Source organism: Tursiops truncatus, chromosome 1, assembly GCF_011762595.2.
Source record: "Tursiops truncatus isolate mTurTru1 chromosome 1, mTurTru1.mat.Y, whole genome shotgun sequence".
In the NCBI taxonomy this organism is placed as follows: domain Eukaryota; kingdom Metazoa; phylum Chordata; class Mammalia; order Artiodactyla; family Delphinidae; genus Tursiops; species Tursiops truncatus.
Window position 1 is genome coordinate 109,077,778 of NC_047034.1, and position 16,187 is coordinate 109,093,964.

General features: G+C 38.1%; 1 pseudogene; it reads right to left on the reverse strand.

Annotated features, from left to right (window-relative positions):
- Nucleotides 1-15,126: 15,126 nt before the first annotated feature.
- LOC101321373 (DDB1- and CUL4-associated factor 16-like) lies at nt 15,127-15,879 on the reverse strand (annotated as a pseudogene).
- Between the last annotated feature and the right edge of the window lie 308 nt (nt 15,880-16,187).

Consider the following 16,187-nt stretch of genomic DNA (forward strand, 5'->3'; position numbering starts at 1 on the left):
TTTATGGGAGTCACCAAAGCAGGCCCGATAAGATTTAATGGCCCATTCCTCATGTGACTCTACATCAAAACAACCTCCACATTGCTGGAAACAACTTTTACTTTCTTTGGGCATCTTAACCCCCCTCATTTATCTGGAAAGTGGTCTCCTTCGCTCCTGGCTTACACCAATGCTTTTGTTGTGCTTGTAGATCTGATAGCATCCTTTTTTCCCAGGCTCTTTCTTTGTTCTAGAACTTCTTTATCTCTCACTCTACTGCCTCAGAGATTTTGGTTCTCTCCTTATGCTGTGATTTTTCCGTCTTTAGAGTTATGACAACTTTGACTCAATTGTTCTGCTTGTTTTTCTCTCTTTTGCTCAACTGCTAGATCCTGGGACATTGTAATGAACATCTCATGGCTGTGAAATGGAAAGATGTCTAACAAATGATGTTTGTTTGTTTACTTATTTATTTATTTTTGCTTCATTTTACCTAGGAAACCAGACTGGAAAATTTGAATTCTGATTAAATTTTGGATATTATAATGAATAATAATACCTCCTATTTATTGAACATCTATCATGTGCCTGATACTATTAATTTTTTAAAAAAATGCTTTAACTTAAAAGTCTTCAGGGCCATTCTGTGAGGTAGGTGCTACTATTATCCCCATTCCACTGTTGAGGAAATCGAGGCTTTAAGAAGTTAGGCAATCTGATCCAGGCTGTGTAGTAGTAAATGATAAAGCTGAGATTGAAACAGAAGCTTGTTTGACCAGTCTGTACTCTTAAGCACTATACCAGAATGTTCTTTGACATTTCAAAATCATTTGTAAGCAATACTTCCAAGAACATTTTTAACAGAAAAAAGTTAAACACAGAGCTACTTAGTTGTGATGAGGTAGAAAGAATACTGGAATAGGAGTCAAAAGAGGGAGTCTCAGCTGTGTCCTTAACTAACTGAGCAAGTCCTCAGGCAAGTCAGTTCACCAGCCCCTCCCTTATCTTCCCCCCCATCTGTAAAAGTGCCAATCTTCTAGCATTCTTAAAAAAAAAACTTGATTTCCTCTTCTTGATTTCCTCTTCTTTAATTTTTCCTATACTAAGATAGATGAAATCTGCTGCTCCCATATCATTTGTGACAGTTAAGGCTGGTATCAAATGAGTCAGTTGGCAGAGGGCTACTTGTTCTGAAAAAAGAAGAAAAAAGCAATGATTAAATGCCACCCCCACCCCCACCACCAGGCAGAGAGCAAGCTGAACATAATGACTCAAGTTCAAACCCTAGAAAATCTAGGCGGAAATGGGGTGGATATATTCTTCTGTCTCTAATTTTCTCTGTGTATATTCATCTTTGATCGTAACGATGTGGATGAATGTGTGGCTCATCAGTTAATCATCATCTCAAATTTGCTCAAGCCATTGTATAGCAATAATGCTACCAAACTGTCTTTGTCCAGTTGGAAATGAGACCCAGCCGAGAAGACTTGCTTACTTTCTCAAGCATGTATCTTCATTCTATCACATAGCTTTTTCCTATCGCATGTGTTTTTGGCTGAATTGTGTCCCCACAAAACTCATATGTTGAAGTCCTAACCCTAATACCTCACCATGTAACTGTATTTGGAGATGGGGCCTTTAAAGGGGGTAATTAAGATAAAATGAGGTCATATTGGTGGGCCCTAATCCAATATAACAGGTGTCCTAATAAGAAGAGGAGATTAGGACACAGAAACACAGTTGGAAGGATGGCCATGTGAGGGCTTAGAGAGAAGGTGGCCATCAGCAAGCCAAGAAGAGAGGCCTCAGGAGAAAACAAACCTGTTAACACCTTGATCTTGGACTTCCAGACTCCAGAACTGTGAGAAAATAAAATTCTGTTGCTTAAGTCAACCTAGCTTTGGTATTTTGTTATGGCAGCCCTTGCAAATTAATATACCATGTTTTAAATCCAGGGTTGTTTTTAGGTTTTTCCATTACTTCTCAGAAGATCTTTACCTTGATTTTTAATTTTCTTTCCTCCCTTGCCTGAGCTAGATTTTCTTGCCCTAGGAAGTCATACTCAGGTATCAAGCTTCATCCACATACTGGAGTACAGGTATTTCACAGATGTTAACAGTGTTTGAAGAGTACCCAGTGTTAGTGAATCTTGACTGGTATTTTGAATACAGCTTACATTTCTACACCTACGTAAAATCCTTGTCACTGCCTCACCTGTGGGTGTCAGTTCTTAAATAATTTAATTTTATAGCTAATAAAATAAAAAAACTGAACCATATATAATTGATTTCTCACCCCTCACCAATATCACCAAATTTCTCACCCCTCACCAATATCACCAAATTTCTCACCCCTCCCATGAATTTTTCTTCTTTTTCTTACTTCCTCTCTTGGTAAAATGCAGAAGCATGCCCATTCATCTAAGTTCATGTTCTCAAGCTAAGGACTTAGGAGTCGTACTTGATCTTTTCCTTGCCTCATACATCCAACTCATTACCCACTTCTGTTCATTCTTCCTTTAAAACATCTAATAGGAAAAGACTTGTAATATTAATCTATAATATTAAATTTGAATTACAAATATCAGTATGGACTAATGAAGTACAAATATCAATATGGACTAATGTATTAAAAATATCTATGTATTTATGTATCTACCTATCTATCTATTCTAGCTCTGTCCACCGAAAGAACATAGAAGCTATGATATCCCCCTAGCAATAAGCACATCCAGAATCCAGATTTTGGTTTCTATTCACCATTAGCTACAAAAAGAATAATGGTCTTTGGAGAAATAGCTGATTCTAGGTGTTGGGCAGTGAAACTACAAGGTGAGTTTAGGATATCTTGTATCAGAAACCAAGGAAGTGCTCAGTGATCTATGCGGGCATGTTAAAAGGACCCAGGAACTAGTTTGAAAGGATTTCCACTACACAAATTTTGAACAATTTGAAGTATAATTGATTGTAAAACATTGAATACATAAAAATCTATTAGTCCATAGTGATACCCCAAAAAAGTGAAGGAAAGGAGAAAAAAATCATTTGGATCATTAGAGATGACTACTCAATAAATCCTTACTCTGAAATTGGTAGTAAAATGGAAAGAAGTAAACATTTACTGTACTTTTTTATGAGGAATTTTATATTCTCCTAGTTAATGAGGGAAAACTCATCTTTAGAAAAGAATGAAAAAAAGGAGCGATACTATTTGAAAGTCATTATTTTGCAACTCCCAATGAAATAATTGATTCAGGCAAGGATCATCAGTGGTGAAAGTTTATTGCAGAACAGGATAGTCACACAGTGACAAACATCACCACACATATTACTTACTAATTGTAAAGAGCAGAAGGGAGAGATCTGGTAGTCACCACTTTGACCAAGAGATCGACCTAAAAACATTGATAATACGCTATAATCTTGCATTATGTTTCTCCTGATGTGATGCAGATGAAATCCACAGAATTGTTTATGAACTACTCTTGCCAAAAGTGTTCAACCTGAATCTAATTAAGCCTTTGGACCTAACTTCAAATATATAGGAATTATAGGACACCAGAGAACAATCAAATTACAAGGAAACCTATGGAGGAATCCCAAATGTGAAATATTATATACAACTTTTTGGATTCTTCCAAAAGTCACTATCATCAGTGAAGAAAGAGTAGGGGGGAACTGCTCTAGATGAAAAGAGATAAAGAGACATAACAACCAAATACAGTATATGAACCTTGATTGACTCTTGGCGTGATAAAAGCAGCTAAAAACCATTTTGGGAACAAGTGGAGAAAATGTGAATATGAGCCATATATTAAATGATATGACATACGATATTAAGAAACTAATATCAACGTGCTTAGATATGATAATGAATTGTGTGATACAGAAGAAAATTCTTATTTTTAGCAGATGTGTATTTGGGTGTGACTAGGAAGCAGGATCCTCCTCTCAAGGGGCAATATTACTCAGGATCAGTTGAATGTGGGCCCAGTGTTGCTAAATCTTTGTCTTGGACAATAAGTCAAAAATAAAGGTTTGTATACAAATTCTCATTTTAAACACTGACAAGTAATTTTCTTTAAAACACCGCAGGCTGAAAAAAATTTGGGCTACAGTGTACGACTCCTCCACACTCACTCTTTCATATTGGTCTCTGTATCATTCTTTATTCTCTCTTCTTGATCTAGAATACTTTCTCCATCCTTTTGCCATTGAAGTCCTGTGAGTCTTTCAAAACCCAGCAAGCAAGGCCATTCACCTTCTCAAACTCCCGTAGGCAGAGTCAGCACTCCCTCTTTGGAGTGTCTGGCCGTTTATACAAACCTCCATCCTAGGACTTGTAATGGAATGACATATTTGGTTGTCCATCTCCTCCTACTGGGTTCTGAGCCCTCATGATCAAAAGCCACAGTTTATTCATTCTCGTCTACCCCGTAATGCTCACAGTGTCTAATATAAAGTCAGCCCTCGATGAACATCTGTTGATTGAGTTGCAGCCTGTTGAAAGAAATGCTGCAGAAAAATTTAGGACATGGTTTCTGTGGCATCCAGTTGGAAATGTACTTAAGAATGTCTGTGAATCAGTAAAAGAAATTTTCCTATTATTATATTCCAAGTAAGGCTGTCTCCTGGGATCATTTGTCTCTTATAGGAAGTCAGGTAAACAAGTTCAGTTTTAAAAAGAAAAAAATGGTCAAAATAAGATTCTTTCTGACCTTTTAGTCCAAGAGAATGGGTAATAGAGAACTGTTTCAAGGATGGATTTTCTAGGACAATTTTGGCCAAGATCAGGCCAAGGATCTAGGCAGCTTCAGTAACCTACAAATACTCTAAACCTACTTGAACCTATACAAGAACTGAATGGTAGAGTGTGTACTAAATCAAGTCACCTCCTCCCTTTTGGGACATCAATTCCTATACACCCTACACACCCAGTTCTCTCCTTCCTGTCTCTTTCATGCATTTTTTTTTTCTGCAATGCTTCCTTTCTTCCTTTCTTTCTCTCTTCCTTCCTTCCTTCCTTCCTTCCTTCCTTCCTTGCTTCCTTCCTTCCTTCCTTCCTTCCTCTCTCTTTCTTTCTGCATTCCTTTCAAAATCTAGCTCAAAACCTACTTCTTCCAGGGAGTCTCTGATAAATGCCACATGGCTTGATTTTTCCTTTATATTGTATTCTCCATTTATCTGTATTCTTTTATGCTAAGTATGGTCTATTCCTGTGTAGGCTATATAATTAGAACAATTATGTTATTAAGAATAAGATAATAATAATTTGGAGGGATAATAAGATTGTTAAAAATTCAGTGGGAATGTAAATTGATACAGCCACTATGGAGAACAGTGTGGAGGTTCCTTAAAAAACTAAAAATAGAACTACCATATGACCCAGCAATCCCCCTACTGGGCATATACCCTGAGAAAACCATAATTCAAAAAGAGTCATGTACCACAATGTTCATTGCAGCTCTATTTGCAATAACCAGGACATGGAAGCAACCTAAGTGTCCATCGACAGATGAATGGATAAAGAAGATGTGGCACATGTATACAATGGAATATTACTCAGCCATAAAGAGAAACAAAATTGAGTTACTTGTAGTGAGGTGGATGGACCTAGAGTGTTTCATACAGAGTGAAGTAAGTCAGAAAGAGAAAAAAAAATACCATATGCTAACACATATATATGGAATCTAAAAAAAAAAAGGTTCTGAAGAACCTAGGGGCAGGACAGGAATAAAGACGCAGACATAGAGAATGGACTTGAGGACACAGGGAGGGGGAAGGGTAAGCTGGGACGAAGTGAGAGAGTGGCATGGACAAATATACACTATCAAATGTAAAGTAGATAACTAGTAGGAAGCAGCTGCATAGCACAGGGAGGTCAGCTTGGTGTTTTGTGACCACCTAGAAGGGTGGGATAAGGAGGGTGGGAGGGAGATGCAAGAGGGAGGAGATATAGGGATATATGTATATTTATGTATATTTATAGCTGATTCACTTGTTATACAGCAGAAACTAACACATCATTGTAAAGCAATTATACTCCAATAAAGATGTTAAAAAAAAAAACTCCAGACCCCTTCCTGGAGATTCTGATTCTGTTAGCATGGGATGGGGGATGGGTACAGGTATTTTGTGTGTGTGTGTGTGTGTGTGGTACGCGGGCCTCTCACTGTTGTGGCCTCTCCCGTGGTGGAGCACAGGCTCTGGATGCGCAGGCTCAGAGGCCATGGCTCACGGGCCCAGCTGCTCCATGGCATGCGGGATCCTCCCGGACTGGGGCACGAACACGTGTCCCCTGCATCGGCAGGCAGACTCTCAACCACTGCGCCACCAGGGAAGCCCAGGTATTTATATTTTTAACAAGCTAATTCTTATTTTTTTGTGTGTGTGGCTGTGCCGAGCAGCTTGCAGAATCTCATTTCCCTGACCAGGGATTGAACCCCAGCCACGGCAGTGAAAGCCCAGAATCCTAACCATTAGGCCACCAGGGAACTCCCGCAAGCTAATTTCTATCATCAGGCAACTGGGAAACACTAGCCTTATCCTTATGAAGTTTGGATTTTGGGTCAGATTAATTAGGATTTGAGGCTGGGCTCTAGAGGTTGTTAGCTGTGTGAAGCATTAGACAAGTTACCGTGTCCACAGACACGGCTTTTTATCTAGAAAATGTGGATGATAATCACTATTCCCCATTTTCCTGGGGAATTAAATGATTCATGTAGAGCATTAGTACAGTTCCTGGAATATTCTAAGTTCTCAGTAAATATTGAAAATTATGTTTATATTTGCTGGTAATTTGTTTGGTTATTTACTATGATTCAAGGTCTGGGTGATGGGTTTTTGGTTCTTCTGTAACACTGGTGATTCAGGGTTGGGTGACCCATAAAATTTTGCCCCAACCGAAGACTATTGTTGAGAGCCTGTTAACCTTTGCCAAGTTTTTATTGCCTCAACAAGGGATCTCTTTTCTTTGTCCTCTTTAATTTTACCTGTCACCTCCATTAAATTATAAAAAGATCTTTGAGGCCAGTGACCCAGACAGATACTTTTGTTACACAGTAAGTAGATCCAATACCTTGTATAGTGGGCTATCAGCAGAGGGCATTATCTAATAGAACCCACATTTATTTCATAGAGTTGTAAAACCATAATTTCTTATTTAGGTTACAACAGCTCCTAATGGGTCTTAGAGTCTTACACTCTTGCTCCCCTACAATCCAGTGTCTACACAGTAGCCAGTGTGATCTTTTTAAAATGTAATCACAGAAAGTCATTCCCTTTTGATCTTCCAATGCTTTTCACTGTATTTAGAATAAAATTGAAATTCCTTACCATGGTTTTGTAAGCCCTACCTGATCTGGGCTGGTCTGTCTGACCTCATCTCCTGTCATTAACTTCCTGTATTATTACATTCCTGTAACTTTGCTGTTCCTCCTGTCTGGGTTTTTTTCCCCTAGATATTCCCATGATTAAGCCCGGATGTCACCTTCTCAAGACCTTCCTTCTGCTCCCTATTCAAAGTTTTCCTCCCATTAGTTTCTATCCTATTAGTCTGCTTTATTTTCTTCTGATCACTTACTCACTGTCTGATATTGTATTTATCAGTAACTGTTGTTAACTTACTTGTTCATTGGAAGCTCCATGAGAGCAGGCATCTTGCCCATCTTGTATTCCTAGCACTGGGGACAGAACGTGGCACATTGCATGCGCTCCATATATGTTTGTCAAATTGATAAATGAACTTTACAGATAGGCTGAAGTACATCTACAGAATCCAGTAGATTTCAACTTTTTTTTAAAAAGCAGAGACTCATCAAACAAAATATTTGGTTTTAAATAATTAATTTGTATGTGTGTTCAGTTCTTTTCACTCATTCCTTGACAATTAATAAGATTCTATACACAGAACAAGTTCTTAGCAAATACTTGGCAATTTAATGACTCCTTGTTCAACAAAAACTACCACCAGGGGGAAATCAATCCTCTGACCAGTAGCTGCAGACAGTGAGAAAATCTGGCTAGAGGAGAAGCAGACCTGACCCCAGGGGACAAGGGCAGGTGAGAGGCACTTAGTGTTCTGGCAGCACAGCTCCTCCAGGGTTTCTCTGCAGCTCTATAGAGAGAGCAGTAGGAAGCAGAAGAAGCAGGGCCATCATTGAAGCACCCAGAGGAGAAGCAGCAAGAGAGGGCTCTTCAATGCTGCCAGAGCTGCAGTGAGAAGCTGTCTGGCCTGGAGTGGCCTTGGGCCAGTGGCTGCAGCACTGCAGAAAGGACGGCAGTGGTGCTGGCAGCAGTGGTGGTGACACAAGGACAATATCTCAGGGAGGTAGGGACATGGGAAGCAGGCTCCCTCAAGGTGCAAGCCAGAAGGGACTTGGGAAGGAGCAATAACTGAGAGATTACACTTTTATAATCTTAATTTTTTTAACGTTTTAAAAACTAATTTCATAGAACATCTACATAGGAACAGTTACTGATACATTCTGTTACACTAACATTGTACGGTTTAAGTTCAGTAATTTTCCATTAACAAATATTTTTTCTACCTACTACAATTCCCTCCTTTTTCCTTAAGACGAGACAACTAAGGCTCAAGAAACTACTCATTAGGTTATAACCATTCTTCTCTCTCTTTAAAGTTGCTATACATTTATAGAATTTGTGTTTCCATTAATGCTTCAATTTTTTGATGCCACTTTGTATACAGCACTTAATTATGGAGAAAAGAAAAAACAAAACTAAAACAAGGAAGGATATATGCTATATCTTTAACAATATATTTTCTGGTTCCCTTTAGATGCCCAGTCAACCAGGATCACATACAGGTTTCACGCTTTATTGCAGATATGTGAAAGACTTACTGGTCTCACACATTTTATGTATGTTGACTTCTATGTTTTGACTCATCTAAATAAACACAGCAAGACTCATTTACAAGGGTACATATGCTTTCTATTCAACCAGAAAAAAATCTAAAGCTAGATGTAGAAAAACAATGATACTAAAAAACTCTTTAACTTCAGATTGTATTAGACTGAGATTTTCTGCAGTAAAGTTCTTTACAGTTAGAAGGGTACCTGAAAAGTTTGCCATGGATGTGGAAAGTGCATGAAGTACTGCTCCAGGAGACATTATACAGATGAAATACTTTAACCCACTAGCATAAATGCTCTCTTAATTCTTTCCCAGTGGTCCTTTGGAATGTGTTTTATTTGCTCTTGGTAAAGTCTGGATGCCAAGATGCAGGAAATATATTCCCTACAGAACAGGTGTCTGTTTAACCCCCACGTACGATTTTATAAATGAGTTTAGCTAGAAACAGCCTGGTGGGAGCCTATATAATGTTTATGCTGTAATTTCAGGTCCCATAATAGGTCTGGAATAGTGTAGGCTACTACTACACTACTGCACTCCCACCCCCCAAAATAGGAACTCCTAAAGGGTGCTATATGTAGGCCTATCAATATAAAAGCTGGGAGATAAATCCATATTCCCACCATTTTTTTTGTCTAATTATTCAATTTAATTCAACTACTTCCCTAGAAATGAATATCAGAGAAAAGTATGCTCAGAAAGGTGATTTTGGGAGTAGCTGACTTACCACTTTCCACAATGGTTATTCTGAAGTTAGGGAACAAATGGGGTAGTGGCCTCCTTTTCCTTCCCACTAAAAATTAGGTATCTAGTTAAGTCCATTAGACAGGCAGAGTAAATTACGGGGAGAACTGAGTGTGGAGAGTGTTCACTTATCTTTTGTAATAAGGTCCCTTTTGACTAATTCTCTACTGAAGTTCTCACTTTATCCACAGGGTTCTTCAAAGGGAACGCTCACAATGCGCATCTTCTGTAGTCGAGTTACAGGACTCTTGGGTATATATTCAGTACTTGATTGTATTTTGGCATATCAGGACAGGACATAGTTGGGTTGAGAAGACTTTAGTTTCTCAACTGTGGGCTGTGTAACTGTATTCCTTTCTCAACTGCAACACGAGAGATATGAGAAGGAATGGTGGATCTTTATAGTGATGAAGTTAGGGGTTTGTTAAACTGCCTTTTGGAAGTCAGCGTAGGAGTAAGTAGTGCTGATGGGTTCAGTGCGGGTTGTTTCCTTAACTGTTTTAGTTAACCAGCCACGGCAACAACCAGAAACACATGAATTAGGAATTTATTTTAGGTACTCAGGTATGGGAGTGGCTGTACTCAATGTTGGGCTTAACTCTTTGGTGGCAAATTGCAGTGCTCCATTTAGAGTGGCATGATCTCTAGAAAGCCGGCTGGGACTCATGAGGGGCTTTTGAAAAGCTGGGACTCGAGAAGCAAGAAGAACAACAATCTTACATCCTGTGGAAAAAAAACCACATTCATAGAAAGATAGACAAGATGAAAAGGCAGAGGGCTATGTACCAGATGAAGGAACAAGATAAAACAATTAAATGAAGTGGAGATAGGCAACCTTCCAGAAAAAGAATTCAGAATAATGATAGTGAGGATGATCCAGGACCTCGGAAAAAGAATGGAGGCAAAGATCAAGAAGATGCAAGAAATGTTTAACAAAGATCTAGAAGAATTAAAGAACAAACAAACAGAGATGAACACTACAATAACTGAAGTGAAAAATACACTAGAAGGAATCAATAGCAGAATAACTGAGGCAGAGGAACGGATAAGTGACCTGGAAGACAGAATGGTGGAATTCATTGCTGCGGAACAGAATAAAGATAAAAGAATGAAAAGAAATGAAGACAGCCTAAGAGACCTCTGGGACAACATTAAATGCAACAATATTTGCATTATAGTGGTCCCAGAAGGAGAAGAGAGAGAAAAAGGACCCAAGAAAATATTTGAAGAGATTATAGTCGAAAACTTCCCGAACATGGGAAAGGAAATAGCCACCCAAGTCCAGGAAGCTCGGAAAATCCCATACAGGATAAACCCATGGAGAAACATGCCTAGACACACAGTAATCAAATTGGCAAAAGTTAAAGACAAAGAAAAGTTATTGAAAGCAGCAAGGGGAAAATGACAACATACAAGGGAACTCCCATAAGGTTAACAGCTGATTTCTCAGCAGAAACTCTACAAGCTAGAAGGGCGTGGCATGGTATACTTAAAGTGATGAAAGGGAAGAACCTACAACCAAGATTACTCTATCCAGCAAGGATCTCATTCAGATTCGATGGAGAAATCAAAAGCTTTACAGACAAGCAAAAGCTAAGAGAATTCAGCACCACCAAACCAGCTCTACAACAAATGCTAAAGGAACTTCTCTAAGTGAGAAACACAAGAGAAGGAAAGGACCTACAGAAACAAACCCAAAATGATTAAGAAAATGGTAATAGGAACATACATATTGATAATTACCTTAAATGTGAATGGATTAAATGCTCCAACCAAAAGACACAGGCTTGCTGAATGGACACAAAAACATGACCTATATATACGCTGTCTACAAGAGACCCACTTCAGACCTTGAGACACATACAGACTGAAAGTGAGGGAATGGAAAAAGATATTCCGTGCAAATGGAAATCAAAAGAAAGCTAGAGTAGCTATACTCATATCAGATAAAATAGATTTTAAAAAAAAATAGACTTTGAAACAAAGAATGTTACAAGAGACAAGGAAGGATACTACATAATGATCAAGGGATCAATCCAAGAAGAAGATATAACAATTATAAATATATATGCATCCAGCATAGGAGCACCTCAATACATAAGGCAACTGCTAACAGCTATAAAAGAGGAAATCGACAGTGACACAATCATAGTGGGGGCCTTTAACACCTCACTTACACCAATGGACAGATCATCCAAACAGAAAATTAATAAGGAAACACAAGCTGTAAATTACACAATAGACCAGATAGATGTAATTGATACTAATAGGACATTCCATCCAAAAACAGCAGATTACACTTTCTTCTCAAGTGTGTACAGAACATTCTCCAGGATAGATCGCATCTTGGGTCACAAATCAAGCCTCAGTAAATTTAAGAAAATTGAAATCATCTCAAGCTTCTTTTCTGACCTCAACGCTATGAGATTAGAAATCAATTACAGGGAAAAAAAACGTAAAAAACACAAACACATGGAGGTTAAACAATACGTTACTAAATAACTGAGCGATCACTGAAGAAATCAAAGAGGAAATCAAAAAATAACTAGAGACAAATGACAATGAAAACACGACGATCCAAAACCTATGGGATGCAGCAAAAGCAATTCTAAGAGGGAAGTTTATTGCTATACAAGCCTACCTCAAGAAACAAGAAGAATCTCAAAGAAACAATCTAACCTTACACCCAAAGTAACTAGAGAAAGAAGAACAAACTAAACCCAAAGTTAGCAGAAGGAAAGAAATCATAAAGATCAGAGCAGAAATAAATGAAAGAGAAACAAAGAAAACAATAGCAAAGATCAATAAAACTAAAAGCTGGTTCTTTGAGTGGATAAACACAGTTGATAAACCATTAGCCAGACTCATCAAGAAAAAGAGGGAGAGGACTGAAATCAATAAAATTACAAATGAAAAAGGAGAAGTTACAACAGTCAACACAGAAATACAAAGCATCCTAAGAGATTACTACAAGCAACTCTATGCCAATAAAATGGACAACCTGAAAGAAATGGACAAATTCTTAGAAAGGTAAGACTCCGAAGACTGAACCAGGAAGAAATAGAAAATATGAACAGACCAATCACAAGTAATGAAATTGAAACTGTGATTAAAAATCTTCCAACAAACAAAAGTCCAGGACCAGATGGCTTCACAGGTGAATTCTATCAAACATTTAGAGAAGAGCTAACACCCATCCTTCCCAAAGTCTTCCCAAAAATTGCAGAGGAAGGAACACTCCCAAACTCATTCTGAGGCCACCATCACCCTGATACCAAAACCAGACAAAGATACTACAAAATAAGAAAATTACAGACCAATATCACTGATGAATATAGATGCAAAAATCCTCAACAAAATACTAGCAAACAGAATCTAACAGCACATTAAAAGGATCATACACCATGATCAAGTGGGATTTATCCCAGGGATGCAAGGATTCTTCAATATATGCAAATCAATCAATGTGATACACCATATTAAAAAACTGAAGAATAAAAACCATGTGATCATCTCAATAGATGCAGAAAAAGCTTTTGAAAAAATTCAACACCCATTTATGATAAAAACTCTCCAGAAAGTGGGCATAGAGGTTAACCTACCTCAACATAATAAAGGCCATATACAACAAACTCACAGCAAACATCATTCTCAATGGTGAAAAACTGAAAACATTTTCTCTCAGATCAGGAATAAGACAAGGATGTCCACTCTCACCACTATTATTCAACAGTTTTGGAAGTCCTAGCCACAGCAATCACAGAAGAAAAAGAAATAAAAGGAATACAAATTGGAAAAGAAGAAGTAAAAGTGTCACTGTTTGCAGATGGCATGATACTATACATAGAGAATCCTAAAGATGCCACCAGAAAACTACTAGAGCTGATCAATGAATTTGGTAAAGTAGCAGGATACAAAATTAATGCACAGAAATCTCTTGCATTCCTATACACTAATGATGAAAAATCTGAAAGAGAAATTAAGGAAACACTTCCATTTACCACTGCAACAAAAAGAATAGAATACCTCAGAATAAACCTACCTAAGAGACAAAAGACCTGTATGCAGAAAACTATAAGACACTAATGAAAGAAATTAAAGATGATACCAACAGACGGAGAGATATACCATGTTCTTGGATTGGAAGAATCAATATTGTGAAAATGACTATACTACCCAAAGCAATCTACAGAGTCAATGCAATCCCTATCAAATTACCAGTGGCATTTTTTACAGAACTAGAACAAAAAATCTTAAAATTTGTATGGAGACACAAAAGACCCTGAATAGCCTAAGCAGTCTTGAGGGAAGAAAACGGAGCTGAAGGATTCAGATTCTCTGGCTTCATACTATACTACAAAGCTATAGGAATCAAGACAATGTGGTACTGGCACAAAAACAGAAACACAGATCAATGGAACAAGATAGAAAGCCCAGAGGTAAACCCACGCACCTATGGTCAACTAACCTATGACAAAGGAGGCAAGGATATACAATGGAGAAAAGAGAGTCTCTTCAATAAGTGGTGCTGGGAAAACTGGACAGCTACATGTAAAAGAATGAAATTAGAACACTCCCTAACACATACACAAAAATAAACTCAAAATGGATTTGAGACCTAAATGTAAGACCGGACACCTTTAAACTCTTAGAGGAAAACATAGGAAGAACACTCTTTGAGATAAATCACAGCAAGATCTTTTTTGATCCACCTCCTAGAGTAATGGAAATAAAAACAAAAATAAACAAATGGGACCTAATGAAACTTAAAAGCTTTTGCACAGCAAAGGAAACCATAAACAAGACGAAAAGACAACCCTCAAAATGGGAGAAAATATTTGCAAATGAATCAACGGAGAAAGGATTAATCTCCAAAATTATAAACAGCCCATGCAGCTCAATATTAAAGAAACAAACAACCCAATCCAAAAATGGGCAGAAGACCTAAATAGACATTTCTCAAAGGAAGACATACAAATGGCCAAGAAGTACAAGCAAAACTGCTCAGCATCCCTAATTATTAGAGAAAGGCAAATCAAAACTACAATGAGGTATCACCTCACACCAATTAGAATGGGCACCATAAGAAAATCTACAAACAACAAATGCTGGAGAGGGTGTGGAGAAAAGGGAGCCCTCTTGCATTGTTGGTGGGAATGTAAATTGATACAGCCACTATGGAGAACAGTATGGAGGTTCCTTAAAAAACTAAAAATAGTATTACCATATGACTCAGCAATCCCACTACCGTGCATATACCCAGAGAAAACCGTAATTCGAAAAGACACATGCACCGCAATGTTCATTGCAGCACTATTTACAATAGCCAGGTCATGGAAGCAACCTAAATGTCCATCGACAGATTAATGGATAAAGCAGATGTGGTACACATATACACTGGAATATTACTCAGCCATAAAAAGGAACAAAATTGGGTCATGTGTAGAGACGTGGATGGATCTAGAGACTGTCATACAGAGTGAAGTAAGTCAGAAAGAGAAAAAAATGTATCGTATATTAATGCTTATATGTGGAAACTAGAAAAATGGTACAGATGAACCGGTTTTCAGGACAGAAATTGAGACACAGTTGTAGAGAACAAACGTATGGTCACCAAGGGGGGAAAGTGGCGGGGTGGTGGTGGTGGTGGTGTGATGAATTGGGAGATTGGGACTGACATGTATACACTGATGTGTATAAAATAGATGACTACTAAGAGCCTGCTGTATAAAAAAATAAAATTAAATTAAAAAAAAAGAAAAAACTTAAGTTACATGCTTACACTGAATTAAAAAGAAAAGAAAAGAAAAGGTGGGACTCCACAAGAAGCTAGAGGAGGCCATTCAGGAATTGGTTCCAGTTTGGGTACACAATGGGAGCAATGAGAGAGTCTTAGAACTAACTCTTGAAGTATTCGCACCGGTGTGCTAGCATACAAGAGTTTAGCATAATATAACCAGGAATTAGGATTTAAATGTTTCCAAGTTGTAGAATATTTTAAAAGGCACTTAACCTGCCGGGCAAGACTCTCAAGAGGTGTTAGGTTGGGCACCACAGGGTCCTCTTCTTCAGAGGAATCCTACTCTTCCCCAGAACTCTCATTTAGGTAGTTAGCGTTTTCTTTTTCCTCACTTTCTGATTCTGATTAGGGATCAGGAGAGGGATTTCTAGGACACATTAGAATAGAACAACAGTATAGGAAAAAAGGTACCAGAGAAAGGTAATAATCTAAGCCCATAAAACACTAACATTGGCAGATAGATGCAGAAGATAAAAAATCCTTTTAGTAGGATTCATTTGTCCATTTCTCAGTCTGTTACACACACACAGTATGCCTCTGGCTCGTACCACTGTGCAGTCCTTCAAGATTATGTTGTATATTTTTCACTTACAAAGAAGACAGCTCAGTTCTCAGGACCGGTTCAGTGTGTAAAAGTTAGTCACTTACCAGTGGCACAGGTCAGAGTCTCTCCTTCAAATCCTGGCTACCCAAGAAGAGAAGGAGTCCTCGTCTAGGCAAGCTGATTTTCTTAGTGTGATCTCAACTGGTCGTGATATTATGGAGAGACACTTTGTGTGCTCTTTTTT